Below are 16432 nucleotides of genomic sequence, written 5' to 3'. Positions count from 1 at the left end.
AGGATACATCACCTTGCTAAGTTCTCCAGGTTATGGGATTTTCTTGCTTCTGCCTCCTGAATGCTAAGGTCATAGGCATGTACTACCCCTTGAGGAAATTCATTTCTTTCTTTCTTTCTTTCTTTCTTTCTTCCTTTCTTTCTTCCTTTCTTTCTTTGAAACAGGATTTCAGTAGTCAGACTGGCCTTGAACCAGTAGTACCAAAAATGTACTTGACCTTCTGATTCTGCTGTCTCCACCTCTGGAATATTACAGGTGTGAGGCAAACTCTGTTTATTTGGTGCTGGACACCAGACAAGCCCTCTATCAGGTAAGCCATACCACCCGCCCAGGAGTCTTTTAATTGACTGATAAATTGATCAGACCTCATGCTTCAGCTGCAGGTCTTCTTTGATGGTGACAGAACAGGCCTGGAGCCCCCACCAGCCTGTTCGAGGGCCTGCTTGGATCACACAACCGTAAGGAACATTCTGGTGTTTACATAGCAGTGGGAAGTACAGGATGATGTCTGAGCCTTCAGCATCTACCACCATCATCACAGTGAGCTCAGAGATGCCCCTAGTGAGGGTTTGGCAGCCCCTCTGGCCACTCTCTGAAGCTGCTTGTAGTTGTACGACCACTGAACAAGATCCAACAGTTTCTTGCTGATGGGAGGCTTGGTAAGGGCATAAATAGACCTTCGGACTTAGCTCAGTCATGACTATAGTCTAGGCTTGCAAGACCTGCAAGAGTAGCTGGTGTCACAGGAGAAGCTGAAATGCTAGCCAGAATTAGGAGCAATGCAAACAGGAACAAAAATCTGGTAGACAGTAAAGTTTTCAGTAATGTTTAAGGCTATTTATCCATTCAGGTCCATTATCATCAGGTGTTTTGGGTTGGTGGTGTTTTTGTTCTCTGTGCTCTTGTCTAAGGGGGATGAGTTTTTTCCTATGAGAATTTCTAACTGGTAATTGCTGCTAAGCAACAAAGCGATGGTGTTTTGTGTAGTTATATGATCCCACCATTATATCACATTACACTTTTGATACATCCAAAAAACTTTTAAGTACAGTGCTTTGATTATAATTAAGAGATTTTTTAAAAACTACTCAAGTATTTCCAGCAAAGTCTGTTTTACAAAATTAAGATGATTAAGATGATTATCACAAGCTGGCTCTTCTCTAAAATCAACTTTCTAGTGTAGATTAGATCCAAAATATCCTAGAACTTATTTAGAGCCTATGGTTTGAATGGATAAGTTTTTAACTGTAAACACACATTTACCCATTTTTTTACATTTCTTTTTGTTTGGTTGGGGTGTGTGTGTGTGTGTGTGTGTGTGTGTGTGTGTGTGTGTGTAGGCCTGAAGTTGATGACAGATGTCTTCTTCAGTTGCTTTCCACTTTAGTTACTGAGTCAATCTCTCCCTGAACACAGAGCTTGACAGTTCCAGCTAGGATAGCTAGCCAGCTTGCCCGGGAATGGCTGTCTCTCCCCGAAGCTATGTGCTTTTCAAGCAATCTAGAGATCCAAACCCCAGCACTGCATCAGCCCTTCAGGGGCCTTTATTTGTGAACCCATCCCCCACCACCCTGCTTTACACTTCTAGTTGAAATAACATCAACATTTCCTTTGTTCTAATCCAACAACTTCCACCAGTGACTTGTATCTGGAAATACTTTGATTTTTATCTAAACTGTCTGGCAGCAAAATGCTGTAAATCAGGTCTTCCTGCGGCTGACTGCTCTCCCAGGCTTCCAAAGCCTTGAGCTGTGGTGACCAGGACAGAGACTGCCCCAGACTCCCTGGACACTGCACAGGCTGCACTCTGGCCACCTCCACTCTGAGACACGGGCCAGGAGTCTGGTCGGCAGCTCTTTGTGTTCCTGAGTCTAATTACTTCCCCCATACCAGGGCGTAATTCAGTCAAAACAAATTCCCTTGAAACTAATTGAGAGCTTGCATTGCAGTCTTTGAGTATAATTTCATGTACTGCCGGGCCAACTTGAATATGCTGGTGGCTCATGCAGAGCTTTCTGTTCGCAGAGGAAAATGTCTGTACATCTATTACTATCAAGAGCTCTCAGAGGACCCCAGCCCAGGTTAGCAAGACTGGAAAATCACAGAAAATATTTCTGCCCTATGATTCTACGATGTCTCTACCTCAAACCTCTTCCATCAACAGAGGACACAAGCTCGCCAGGCGTGGCGGCGCACACCTTTAATCCCAGCACTTGGGAGGCAGAGACAGGTGGATCGCTGTGAGTTCGAGGTCTACAAAGTAAGTCCAGGACAGCCAAGACTACACAAAAAGAGCCCTGGCTCTAATGACAAAAGTGTCACAAAATGAGCTCGGAGACAAGCCTAGTCACACACAGGCCTGTAAACCCAGCACTTGAAGCTGAAACGGGAGGATTCTAAGTTCCAGGCCAACCTGAGCCATATAGCAAGGCCTTGTCTCAAAAGAAGAAAGAGGAAAGGAAGGAACAAAAGAAAGAAGGAGGGAAGGAGGAGGAGGAGAATGGAGAAAAGTCAGTTTCTGCCAGTTCCCGTTTCCACATTTGTGTGACCATGGCGGAGTCATTTGCTTACAGGAGCCTTCAGCGTCTGTGTTTCTCTATCTAGTTTTGTTTGTTTGTTTTGTTTTATTTTTCAAGACAGGGTTTCTCTGTGTAGCCCTGGCTGTACTGGATTTACTTTGTAGACCAGGCTGGCCTCGAACTTACATCGATCGACCTGCCTCTGCTTCCCAAGTGCTGGGATTAAAGGCGTGCGCCACCACCACCGCCCAACCTTGTTTTTCCTTTCAACTTCACAATATTTTCCCTCAATACTTTGTTCTCTTCCATCCCCTCTCCAATCACTCTCAAACCACCAAACTTGAGATCTAGAGCCAAGGATGGAAAGCAGAACCCCACAGCTTGCACACAGGAGTATGGTACCCTCTGTGCTAGAGCACCTGGTATGTCTTGTTCATCTGTCTCTTCAGAACCTAGCACAGCTCCTCTCTGGCACCTGATGGGCGCTCTGTGTGTGCTTGGAGTTACAGCCACAGCAGAAGACCAACAGAAATCAGCTCCAACTGTGAACTCCAGATGTCACAGTCAGCAGAGAGGCCTGGGCTAGGTGCAGATCAAAATAGTGCTCCACAGCAGATTTAAGAACAGCAGAAGCTGGGGCGGGGGTGGCGCACGCCTTTAATCCCAACACTGGGGAGGCAGAGGCAGGTGGATCGCTGTGAGTTCGAGGCCAGCCTGGTCTACAAAAGTGAGTCTATGACAGCTGAGACTGTTACACAGAGAAACACTGTATCAAAAAAAAAAAAAAAAAGAACAACAGAAAGCCCACAAGATTTTAAAGGTGTTTTCAGAGGGGGTTGGGGAAATGAGGAAGGGGAAGCAGAGGAGATGGAAGTAAAGAAGAAGAAAAAGGAGGAAGAGGAATAGAAGAAAAATGAGTAGGAAAAAAAGGAGGAGGAAGAAGAAAGGAGGAGGAGGAAGAGGAGAAGCAGCTGCCCCTTCCAGGAGTAGTGATGCCAGGAGTCTGGAAACTCAGCACTTAGGAGACTGAGTCTGAGGTCAGGCTAGGCTACATAGTGAGATGTTATCTCAAGAAGATTCTCACCGGGTCATAGTGGTACATATCTTTAATCCCAGCATTTGAGAGTCAGAGGCAGGCGAACTGGGGTGAATTCTCAGCCAGGTCTACAAAGCACTGGTCTACAAAGTGAGTCTAGGACAGCCAAGGCTACGCAGAAAAACCCTGTCTTGAAAAACAAAACAAACTGGGCATGCCTTTAAATCCCAGCACTGGGAGGCAGAGGCAGGTGGATGGCTGTGAGTTTAAGGCCAGCCTGGTCTACAAAGTGAGCCCAGGACAGCCAAGGCTATGCAGAGAAACCCTGTCTCAAAAAAAAAAAAAAGTCCAAAAAACCAAGAAGATTCTCCACCACCCACAAGGAGAGAGCAGTGGAGGAAGGGGGTGGGGAGGGAGGGGGGAGAGAGAGAGAGAGAGAGAGAGAGAGAGAGAGAGAGAGAGAGAGAGAGAGAGAGAAACAGCAGCAAACATTTTCCCTTCTGTGCCAAGCATACTTGCATGACAAACCATAGTGCGTTGGTGGGGTAAAGGAGCCTGGAGAGATGGCCCTACGGTTCAGAGCACTGGCTGTTCTCCTAGAGCACTAGGCTCTGTTCCTCCAGCACCCACACGGCTATTCACAACTGTCAGGAAGTCCATTTCCGGAAGGATCCAGCATCTTCTTTAAGCACCAGGCACTCATGCATACACGGTACATATGCATACAGGCAAAATACTCATACATATAAAAATAAAAATTAATCTCTTTTCTAGACAGTGTGGGAGGCCTCGAGGTCCTTGCACCCACAGATAAGCACTAGGGGGAAGCAAGAATGGTAAATACGCAGAGTTGTTCCTTCAAAGGAAGGAACGAATAACCTGTTATCTGCCCAGAAGTCTGGGACTGCACATGGTTAACCATGTCCTGGTGACATTTTGTACTCTCTGTGTGACCCACTGGAGAGCACATTGGATTCTCCCTCAGATTCTTATCAAGAGTTTGTCCATCTGTAGAACCCATCTTTATGAAAGATGTTGCATGTAGTCAGTCTATAGAGTCATTTTTTTTTTCTGTTTTTTCGAGACAGGGTTTCTCTGTGTAGCCTTGGCTGTCCTGGCCTCATTTTGTAGACCAGGCTGGCCTCGAACTCACAGCGATCCGCCTGTCTCTGCCTCCCGAGTGCTGGGATTAAAGACGTGCGCCACCATCACCCAACTTATAGAGTCATTCTTTATGGAGTATATCCCATTGTTTTACAAAGAGTTTCAACGTAGTCACATCTTAAGCTCACCAGCTATGCAGTGCTCCCCGCATCCCTGCCCCTGGTGGTCTGCGGCAGACAGGAGAGATGGCCCCGCCCCTCGCCTGGGCAGCACAGTAGAGCTGGCCCTGGTGGTGTGGGTCCAGGAAGGCTGTCTCTGTCCCTCCCCGGGGCAACGCTGGAGAGCTGGTCCTGGTGGCTCTGGTGCAAGAGAGAAAGGTCAACTCCTTACCTGCTGCTACAGGTAGGCAGAACTGGCACCACCCCTCACCTGGGCAAAGCGGAAGAGCTGGGTCTGATGGCAAAAGCGCAGGAGAATTGGCGGGCTGACCAACACAGCTGCCATCCGGTCCCAGATCCGGGGCATCTACCCTAACTGTGAACTCCTGGAGCATGTGCAGAATCTCCATGGCACCACAGGCCATCTGAGAGGAGCCTCGGTGAGAATCCAGTATTGATAATGTAGCTAAAGCCAGAGACCTCAAACCAGCACAGTGACTCACTGCAATGCACATTTGCAAGTAAAGCAGTTTAGGCAAACGGATATACTGTGTGACATACCGTGGTGACACACCAAAGCTTCTTATTTTTTACTTTTATTTATTTATTTTGTTTTGGGGAAGAGGTTGGGAGGGCAGAGGGCAGATATGGAGGGACACGGAGGTGAGTGGAATTGAGCTGCATGATGTGAAATTCACAAAGAATCAATTTTTTTAAAAAGCTTTTTAAAATGAGCCCTAATGGCATTCTGCTATACGCATAGGTCGGTGTCTCGCTCAGCCATCATCTCAGAAGATTCTTCCTGCAGCAGACGGGAACAAATACAGAGACCAAATACAGAGACCAAATACAGAGACCCACAGCCAGATAATATGCACAGAGTCACAGACCTTGTAACACTCAGCCACGAATTTGATGTCTCCATCACATCTGTCCCCTCAGGGCTCAGGGAACCCTGTAGAAGAGGAGGCAGAAAGCGTGTAAGAGCCAGAGGGGATGGAGGACACCAGGAGAACAAGGCGCTAACACACAGAGTCTGAGGCGGCACGCTCTTGTGGCTTCTCTTGGGCTTTTTTTTTTTTTTTTTTGTTCCATTTGTCTGTCTCATTCAACTCTGATAGGATAGTTTTTGTTTTATCTTGTTATATTTTATTTTGTTATATGTTATTATTATCCATTAGAAGCCTACTCTTTTCTAGTGAGAGACCAAAAGGGAGTGGATCCAGATGAGAGGAGAGGTAGGGAGGAACTGGGGGGAATACTATGGTCAGAGGAAACAATAATCCGGATATATTATGTGAGAAAAGAATCTATTTTCAATTAAAGTAGAAAAATGTAAAAAAAAAAAAAAAAACAAAACAAAAAACAAAAAAACCCAACTATCAATTTGACACAGTCTACAAGCACATGAAAGGTATTTGGGTTGAGTGGCTATCTTTATGATGTTGGTCTGTGGACCTGTCAGTGAGGGACAGTCTTCATTGTTAATTAACGCAAGACGGCCTGGCCCACTGTGGGTGGCACTATTCCTAGGCAGCGGTCCAGGGCTGTAGTAACTAACCGTGAATCTGTGAGCCAGCCATAGAGCAAGCCAGCAAGCAGTGTTCCTCAATGGTTCCGGCTTCCAGGTCTCTCCCTTGAGCTCCTGCCCTGCCCTCCCTCAAAGGTGAATTGTGACCTGTAAGTGTGAGATGAAATAAACCCTACTTCACCCCCAAAAGCAAACGGACAAACGAAATGCTTGAGTTGCTCTGTATTCACAACTCAGAGATGTTGAATGACAAAAACTGGGGGAAAAAGACAGGAAATGCTAACTTTATTCAAATCCTACTGTTGGAATTTTTTTTTTTAGAGTTTTTTTTTCCCTCCCTGTTCCCTATTAATTAAAAAAAAAAAAAAGCTAGGCATGACACATGCCTTTAAAGCCCAGCACTCGGGAGGCAGAGGCAGGCAGATCTTTGTGAGTTCAAGGCCAGCCTGCTCTACAAAGAGAGTCCAGGACAGCCAAGGTAACAGAGAAACCCTGTCTTGAAAAGCAAAACAAACAAACAAACAAAAAACAACAAAACAAAAAAGAAAGAAAGAAAAATTTAAAAGCCTGTTTTAGGCTTATAGTCTGGCTGAAAATGTTTTCTCAAGTGGCATCATAGTTTGCGGTGGTCAGCGATAATTCTCCCAGATGCAGATGCGGAGCTAATCCAACCAAGCCAGTGCTAGGCACACAGAGGTTATTTCCATGAGGCCTTGTTTGTACCAGCTATGCCACAATGCATGCAGACCCTTGCATTTACAATCTTAGGCACCAAAGGTTATTGCCTCAGAGTAAATATCACAAAGATCTGAATTTTTCTCTCTCTTTTTTCTTTCTTTTTTTTTTCCCCCCCCACAACGCAGAAACCTGGTGCAGAAGATTCCTAATCACCCTCTCCCTTTGAAAGCACCTCACAGGAAGCCCGGCTCACTTGAGACCTTCAGAATACAAGGGTTACAGGGACACAACACAGCAGCACTGTGGTTTGGGAGGCAGCACAGGGTGAACAACAGAAAGGAAATGACTGCTCTGTTATCACAGCAAACAATTTAGCGGGGTGTGGCTTCAGCCCCATCCTCACCGCAGGTGAGAGATGTGAAGGAGTCCAGCAAGTTACCCCAGGAAACCACAGCTAGCACCTGAATTCAGTTCTGGCTGATGCCGCAGCCAAAATTAAACCTGTTTTGTTCTCCTGACTTTACAAAGACTGAAAATTGGTGCAACTCCTAATACTCCCTGAGCTTTTCAAGGCCCTGAAATTTGCCCTTAATCCACCACTAAAAATATTTTGCCCATGGGTTGGGGGGGTGGAATATATATATATATATTCCCCCAAAAGCATTCATTTTCCCGTTGTTGCTCATTTGTTTATTTTTTTAAGGGTAGGTTTTTTTGTTTTTTGTTTTTTGAGACAGGATTTCCCTGTGTAGCCTTGGCTGTCCTAGACTTGCTTTATAGACCAGGCTGGCCTCGAACTCACAGAGATCTGCCTACCTCTACCTCCTGAGTGCTAGGATTAAAGGCGTGTGCCACCACTCCTGCCTCCCCGGGGGCCTCCCCCCCCCCCCCGTTTGTTTATTTATTGAGGGAGGCACACCACACACATGTCACAACACATAACAGACAGTATATAGGAGTCATTTTTTTTCCTTCCACTATCTGGGTGTAGAGGACAGAACTCAGGCCATCAGTCTTTTTGGTACCTTTATGCACTGGCCATCTGTTGCTTTTCTTTTTCTTTCTTTCTTTCTTTCTTTTTTTTTTTTTTGAGACAGGGTCTCAGATGGTGTGTGCTGCTTTTGTGACCACCCCTCTCCCCTACCCCCAACCTGCAAAAGAAACATTCAAGACAGGAAGCCATCAAACAGAACTCATAAAGCTTGTGACAAGGGTGCTGAAGTGTAGCTCTTCAGGGTTGATGGCCTCCAGCAAGGATGAGTAAAGGCAAGGACTCAGTTTTCTGTAGGGAGCTGTCCACCGGGAGTTCGACCATGCTCAAATAGCCTTAAAAACTCTTATTTATATGTCCACTGTCCTGGTTAGTTTTTGCTTCAACTTACCACAAGCTACAGTCATTCAGGAGAAATCATTCAGCAGGTCAGGCGGGAGACCAGCAAGCCTGTAGGACATTTTCTTACTTTGTGGTTGATGGGAGTGGGTCCAAGAGCCATTATGGGTAGCAACAATCTTGGCTGGTGGTCCTGGGTGCTATAACATGGGCTGAGCAAGCGATAAGAGGCAAGGCAGGAAGCAGCACTTCTCCACGGCCTCTGCGTCAGATACTGCTTCCAGGTTCCTGCCTGAGCTCCTGCCCTGGCTGCCTTTGAGGATGAATTGTGAGGTGGAAGTGTGAGCAAACTTCCTCCCTCCCCAGGGTCCTTCTGGTCACGATGTTTCCTCACAGCGATAGAAACCCTAAGACGCCAGGCGGTGGTGGCACACCACTGCAGTCCCAGCACTCAGGGAGGCAGAGGCAGGTGGATCGCTGTGAGTCCGAGGCCAGCCTGGTCTACAAAGGAGTCCAGGACAGCCAAGGCCACACAGAAACCATGTCTTAGAAAAAAAGAAAAGAAAGAAAGAAAGAAAGAAGCCATAAGACATTCAGTAATAATCATGTTTTTATAAAATGTGAGGGAGAAAGTTTAGCACATTTACTAAAAGTCTTTCCAAACTAATAACTTCCAAAACTTGACAACCTGACTAATTTCCAAATCGAACACTAAATCGTCACTGTAGCTTCCTGAAGGCCAGCAGGAGAAAGAGTGGCTCGCCGAAGCACAAGGTGTAAGGTTATAGTTTAACCAGCGGATCCCATGTGAGGTGCACACCGCTACGCAGAAAACACAGTGTTTGTTCAACAGGGTTATCTGGTTTCTGTCTTTTAGATACGAAGAGATTTACAACTGTGTAGTAATAGATTGCTTCAACCCCAGCTTCTTTCTTAAACTTTAGAATGGATCCCAATTTTACAGGCCACGGCATGACAAAAGTCATGGTCTGGTGATGTGGTTGTGACCCTTTAGGCAGCTGGAATGGGGTAGGTCATCCAAGGTCACATGCTTATGGGAAAAAGCAAGACTCCGGAACATGAAGTTCTTTAGACAAGTCAAGAACCGTTGTTGGGTGTTCTGCAGTCACACCAACTCCCCTAGCTGCAGGTTTCGGACTCCAGTTCTCCCTCCCTCTCCCCTCGCCTTCTTCGGTTCCCTCACTCCGTGGTCACTGTCCAGCACCTTCTTCCGTGCTGCCCTGTGTTAAGTGTTGGCAAATCCACACCGTGTTGCCTTGGACCGTTCACAAGTCCAGTTCACAGCACTGACTCATGTGGCCGAAGGATTCATCCTCAGGTTATCTGCCTGCTCAGCACACACTAGCTTAATAGCTGAGGCAGAGAGTGGATGAGTGACCCGACAAAGCCTCGGATCTGCACCGTCAAACATCTTCCCTGTGTCTCTCATTAACTTTCTTTGCCCTTCCTCCTGTGTAGAGCAATACTGCCGGTGGCCAGAAGCAACACTCTACCTCCCCCCACAACTCCCCGGTGGCCTCCACTCCTCTGCTCAGACTGTTTGGCAAAGGAGCAATCTCTGGCTGAGGCGGCAAGATGTCTAGGCTCTTCCCTGCCTCTCTTTTAAAACCAAACAAGTCTTGATGTGGAGTTTGGCAGGTAGACCATCATCTAAAGTCATATTTTAAATGTAATTAAAGTGCTATTTAAGGTTTGGGTTTTAGCTCAGCGGTAGAGAGATTGCCTAGCAAGTGCAAGGCCCTGGGTTCAGGCCTCAGCCCTGAAAAAAAGGAAAAGAAAAAAAAAGTAAAAAATAAAAATAAAAACAACTCTATTTAGGTAGGATTTCTCTTTAAATCTACAACCAAGAAGCCGAGGCGCTTAGAGAGCAGCTGGGGAAACCACAAAGTAGGCTGATGCACTTTTGGTGCTTAGGGGAGACTGGCAGGCAGAATCAGGAAATGAACTGCATCCAGACCCTGCTAAAAATACTTCAATGCTTTCAACAGAAATGCCTTCTGCAGTGAGCATGTGCTGGCACCAAACCCAGCACTTCAGGCTTACTGAGCATGCTCTGTGCCGATGAACTCTACCCCCAACCCCCTTTTTTTCAAACTTTTCTCTTTAAAAAAAGTTATAAGGATGTTTTAGATCATTCCAATCTTAAAACTTTTCAGAGACTCACTTTGAAAGACCTCTATAGACAAATAAGATGCCACAAAAACAAAACAAAAAAACATCCTTTCCTGCCTGTGCTCGCTCATGATTTTCATGCCTTTTTATTGAAGACTGTTCAAGTTTTGCCTAAAATGTCACATTAAACCTTCACAGGAACCTGTGTGTGCGTGTGTGTGTTTGCACGCGCGCGTGTGCATGTGTGTATGTGCCGCACACACCTGATTCTGAGACTTAACACTGGGCTACTGCTGTATTGCTGAGCTATTGTATCACAATTCCAGACTTGAAAATTGTGAAAGTTACCAAAATCATTTGCTCATTTTTTTTTAAAGATTCATTTTATTTTGTTTATATGAATGTTTTGCCTGAATATATATATGTCCCAGTATGTGTTGTCCAAAAGACCAGAAGAAGGTATCAGATCCCCTGGAACAGGTGTTATAGAGACCATGAACTGCCATGTGTGTGCTTGGAACCAAACCTAGGTCCTCTGCAAGAATAGTCAATGTCATTGGTGGGGAGGGGTTGGGTTTTTTGGGAGGAGGGGGGCAGTGGTAGGTTGGCTTGGGGTGTTTTAGTTTTCTGAGACAAGGGTTCCCAGGCTGATCTTGAACTTACAGTGGTTGTCCTGACTCTGCCTCCTGAGTGCTGGGATTAAAGGCGAGCACCACCACACCAGGCTAGGCCAATACTCCCGAGTCATCATTTCAGTGCTGCTGAGTCATCCATCGCTCTTGTCCCACTCACTCATCTTTTGGCATCAGACATTGCTCTACCAAGTGTAGCGCATACAGAGCACTGCACAGCTCAGACATAGCATTCCCACAATGCCCACAGTGGGGAGAGGTGGGGAGAGGACCTGTACCAGCTGCCTCTGCATTGTCCCTACAGAGGCAGACAGCTGGAAATGTGGACGACACTGCTCAGCACATTTTTTTTTTTTTGAGACAGGGTTTCTCTGTGTAGCCTTGACTGTCCTGGACTTCTTTTGTAGACCAGGCTGGCCTCAAACTCACAGCGATCCACCTGCCTCTACCTTCCACGTGCTGGGATTAAAGGTGAGCACCACCACCACCCAGCACTCAGCACATTCTTACAGACACTATAGAGATGAAAACATCCATAGCCTCGCGCTTAGTCAAGCCAGATGGACTCTAGCAAAAGCTTGGAGCTGTCACTCTCTTTTTTAATCACTCTTCTTCCCCTTAAATGCCCTCCTCCCACACACACGTATTTTGTGATAGTTGGTGAGTCACGTGAGAGAGAGAGAGAATTAGAACTCTATGCCTGAAAACTAAGAGTCGCACTGGCCTTGCTGGGGGGAGGAATGCAATGTGGGATAATGCTCTCAGCGCGGACCTGAGCACTGTGCGGGCCTGAGGAAGCGTGTTGCTGCTTGCCAGTTGTGTGGGCAGTGCAGGCGGTGGGTTTCTCTGTAAAATGGGATGCTAGGGCTGTGTGACCAGGTTATCGAGACCATACAAAGTGGGCAGAGCATGTAGCTACGACGCAGTGCTGTTCAGATCCTTAGGACCTGGCAGGTTGTAAGTGTCTGTAGTGGCTTAAATAAGAAATGTTTTTTGGGCTGGGCATGGTGGCGCACGCCTTTAATCCCAGCACTCGGGAGGCAGAGGCAGGCGGATTGCTGTGAGTTCAAGGCCAGCCTGGTCTACAAAGTGAGTCCAGGATGGCCAAGGCTACACAGAGAAAACCTGTCTCGAAAAAACAAAAAACAAAACAAAACAAAACAAAAAAGGGGGGGCGGGAGAATAAAGAATATTGAAAGGTGGGATCTAGTAGAAGGTGATGTGCACATGGAAGGATCACCACTGGGCATGCTATTGCGATTCTTGGAAGAAAGAATGAGCCTCCACGTGAGCTGGGGCATGGGAGCTCAGTACCTGCTTGGCCTATAGCTTGTCTTGCTATGTGACTTCTGCAGTCCACTGTTCTTGTTGGCTATGCGATGCCAGTGATTCATGCTGTGGCATAGACAGAAGTGCCTCATCGGAGACTCGTCATCAAAGTTTATCCAGCCTTGGGCTGTCAGTCTTCAACACTGTGGGTTATATAAATCAATTTTCTTTTATTTAAAAAAGGGGGGGGGGCGGTAAGAGAGAAAGAAGGAAGGAAAGAAAGAGGCTCTCCACGGTCTCTGGCATTTGAACATTTAGCCCCCAGCTAGTGGCACTGTTTGGGGAGGTTCAGTGTGGGCGGGAACACGTGTTTCTGGGTGCAGCTTTGAGAGTGAAGCCTACATTGTTTCCTTTGCCTACTTTCAATCTGCTCTCTCTCTCTCTCTGTGTGTGTGTGTGTGTGTGTGTGTGTGTGTGTGTGTGTGTGTCTCCCTCTCTCTGTCTCTCTGTCTGTGTCTATCTCTCTCTGTCTTTCTCTCGTCCTCTCCCTGTCTCTGTCTCTCTGTCTTTCTCTCTCTCTCCCTCTGTCTCTCTGTCTGTGTGTCTCTCTCCATCTCTCTCTGTCTCTCTCTCCCTCTATCTCTGTCTCTGTGTCTCTTTCTCTCTGTGTGTCTCTGTCTCTGTCTGTCTGTCTGTCTGTCTGTCTCTCTCTCTCTCTCTCTCTCTCTCTCTCTCTCTCTCTCTCTCTCTCTCTCTCCAGGCTTATGGGAAAGGATGTGCCCTCCCAGCTCCATCTTTCTCCAGCCACCATACTTACTGCTCGCTGCACACCTCCCCTTCATGACAAACTCTTTTCCCTCTGGAATTGTAAGCCCAAACAAATTCTTTCTTCTGTAAGTTGTTGTGGCCTGACGGTGATCAATAATCAGTATCCCAGAGAATGAGAAGGGAGACTTGACGGTGGGTGTGAGGAGACACACGAGGTAACGGAGTGGGTGCGGATGGGTTATGTCCTGGTCCTCATCCTCACACTATGGTCCCATACACTCCACGTGAATCGGAGCCCGCGTAGTCATATGTCATCTTGTATCCGCGCTAGTCTCAAGTGAGCAAAGAAACACGGCTACCACTGGAAGAGCTCCTCTCTCAGCTCCCTGTCCCCTTCCCCTGGGCAAAGTGTCACCAGTTGCTGGTGTTCATTGACAGCAGCCATGGAGGCCGCGACCCTGGGAGACCACAGGATGTTCGTCTGAGCTGCCTCTCAAGGCCCCTGTAGTTCACTCATGCGTTCAGCTGCACTGAGGGCACAGACACCTCAGCAAGGCCGAGTGGAATGCAGTGTGGCCCACAACCAGCTGGCTTTCCACAGTAGTCACACACAGGGCAGACATTAATAGAATGCTGGGGGTGTGGTGTGGTGTGGAAGGTCAGAAACCCCGCCCCCCATTCTACTACAAACCTGGCATAGAAAATAACGGAAATGCCAAGCAGGACAGGCATCTTGAGTGAACAGAGTTGGGATTGAAGAGAGAGGAGAGAGTAACTGAGTTCACCTGAAGGGTCTGGATTGCTCCATGAAGAAAGTGGCTGCAGCATGGGTGTGGAGGCTTGAATGGAAATGCCCCCCCCCCCAATGGGCTCATATAGATGGCATTATTTTAAAGGATTAGGGCCTATGGCTTTGTGTGTCAGTGGAGGTGGGCTTTGAAGTGTCAGATTACTCAAGCCAGACCCAACGTCCCTATCTCTCTTCCTGCCTGCCGCCTTGCGTCCCACTGTGATGACAACGAACTAACCAACCGCGGAAACTGTAAACCCCATCCCAATTAAACGCTTTCCTTTACAAGAGTTGCCTCAGCCATGGTGTCTCTTCACAGCAACAGAAACGCTAAGACAATGGGAAATGGAAGGAGAGTGTGGACCACGGGGTGGGGGAGGTGTGGGGGGGTGGGTAGGAATGAATTCTCACAAAGTAGCCCAAGCAAGTGTTAAAGAGCTCCCTGCCTTCGCCTCCAGAGTGCTGAGATTACAGGCACCCTTCCCAAGGCCCACTTTAAAGGAACAGGGTCACAGCAGGACTTGTTTTAACACAGGATGGCAAGCATTCAAGTAGGGGAAGGGAGCACGGAGAGAGCGGAGAGAGCAGAGAGAGCGGAGGGAGCAAGCGGCCACAAGAGCTGCGAGCAGGTAGGCTGGCTTTGTGATGGAAGAGAGATGAGGTGGTGTGCCTGTTACTCCGATCCTTGAAGCTTCATCACCCAATTTTCTCAGTGAGAGGAGGAATCCGTTCCTGAGCCTAAGGAGGGTGGGTCCACAAAGCTCGGGTAAAGCTTAAAGCTTCACCAGGCCCTCCTCCGATTATGCGCACTTGCCGCGGGAACAGGTTTTGTTGTGATCCCCATCCTCCTGGGAGTGTGGTTTCCTTTAGTAAATGACAGGAGCAGCAAGCGACAGAAGTCGGTGTGTCCGCATGGAGGGAAAGAAAGTGCAGAAAAAGCAACTGGAAGTCAGAGAACGGGAGGTAAAAATAAGTTCAACTACTGTGCTGTCAAGATTGATAGGAAAAGCCAGCCATAGGGTTTGAGTGTGAAATGACCTGCTACCCCTACCCCACAGCCTCCTGTTTTAAATGCTTGGTTCCCAGCTCATGGTAGGGTTTAGGGAGGTGATCTAACCTGGCTGGAGGGGCTAGGTCCTGGAGGGTAAACGAACCCCCATTCTGGGTTGTGATTCTCTCTGCATCTTGGTCCTGCTACAAGTACAGGAGGGATTCTGCAATGTGCTTCAACAGCCTCTGAGGAGGTCTGCCTCCCTTCCATGAAGGACCCAGCTGTGAGCCAATGACTTTGAATTGCTTCTCTCAAGTGTTTCCTTAAAGCAATAGGAAAGGTGACTAATACAGTCACTGAGGGTGGCGTGTCCCCAAGAGGGAAGAAAGTGTGGGAATGAGACTGCGATTAGTAACTTGTCTTGCTGATTTGACGAAAATATCTGATGAAAACTATTTAAGGAAGAAAAGGTTTTGACTTCCAGAGGAGGAGAAAGAGGAGGAAGAGAGAGAGAGAGAGAGAGAGAGAGAGAGAGAGAGAGAGAGAGAGAGAGAGAGAGAGAATACACATGTCCAAATGTGGGTACTGGTCCTTTCTTTCTTTCTTTCTTTGTTTCTTTCTTTCTTTCTTTCTTTCTTTCTTTCTTTCTTTCTTTCTTTCTTTCTTTCTTTCTTTCTTTCTCATCAAGGACCACATTTGATCCACAGGCTGACTCTTTTCTGGCTGACTTTTTTTTTTTTTTAAAGCAAAACCAGTTGAGGGCTATAATTTAAAGAATAGAACAACAACAAAAAAATCTAATTGTACATTTGGTTTTACAAGTCTACATGTCAATGCCATCCTCACAATGCAGATTTTCAGGCACCATCAACCAGAGACAACGTAGTTCCAATGTGATCCTAACTGGGCTCCTTTCTCCCATCATTAGAACATGAAATGCTTCCAGAATGAAAGCTCCTGTTTACAGCATTGAAATAGCAAACTACTTCAAGCAAACTTTTATTTCTTTCCCATGGAGCCAAAACCTCGTGAGCCCCTTTCAGTGTCATCCAGGGCTTTGAACTCCTGAGTCCGGATAAAAAAAATCTGTTCACAAATGAGCTGCGCAATTCGATCATCTTTTTTTTTTTTTTTTAATTTCAAACTTCTCTTTTCCAAAATGAAACAGCACAACACCAACGTTTCCTCTATAATCTTCATCTATGACACCAGCTCCCACATCTATAAAGTGCTTTACCGCCAAGCCGGACCGTGGGGCTACTCTTCCATAGCAGCCAGAAGGAACAGCTGTCTGAATGTCTGTCTTCACAACGGCTCTTTCCATGGGCGGAATCGTATAATCACAGGCACTGCACAGGTTGTAGCCTGCGGCACGCGCGGATCCACGAGTGGGCGCCGTGGCGTGCTCCGAGAGCCGCGCGCAGCGCGTAGAGAGGCGCCATCCTCCGCCCAAGCCCTATTGCTCACAGAGCAGCATCTTCCGAGCAGAGCAT

The 16432-nt window shown here is 47.1% G+C and overlaps 1 pseudogene; it reads right to left on the bottom strand.

Moving 5' to 3' along the window:
* Positions 1-15938: 15938 nt before the first annotated feature.
* Positions 15939-16432, bottom strand: LOC127204933 (deoxyuridine 5'-triphosphate nucleotidohydrolase-like; annotated as a pseudogene).

The sequence above is a fragment of the Acomys russatus genome, chromosome 21 (assembly GCF_903995435.1).
Source record: "Acomys russatus chromosome 21, mAcoRus1.1, whole genome shotgun sequence".
Lineage (NCBI taxonomy): Eukaryota > Metazoa > Chordata > Mammalia > Rodentia > Muridae > Acomys > Acomys russatus.
The sequence above is the reverse complement of the archived record's forward strand: the minus strand, read 5'-3'. Positions and strand labels throughout refer to the sequence as shown.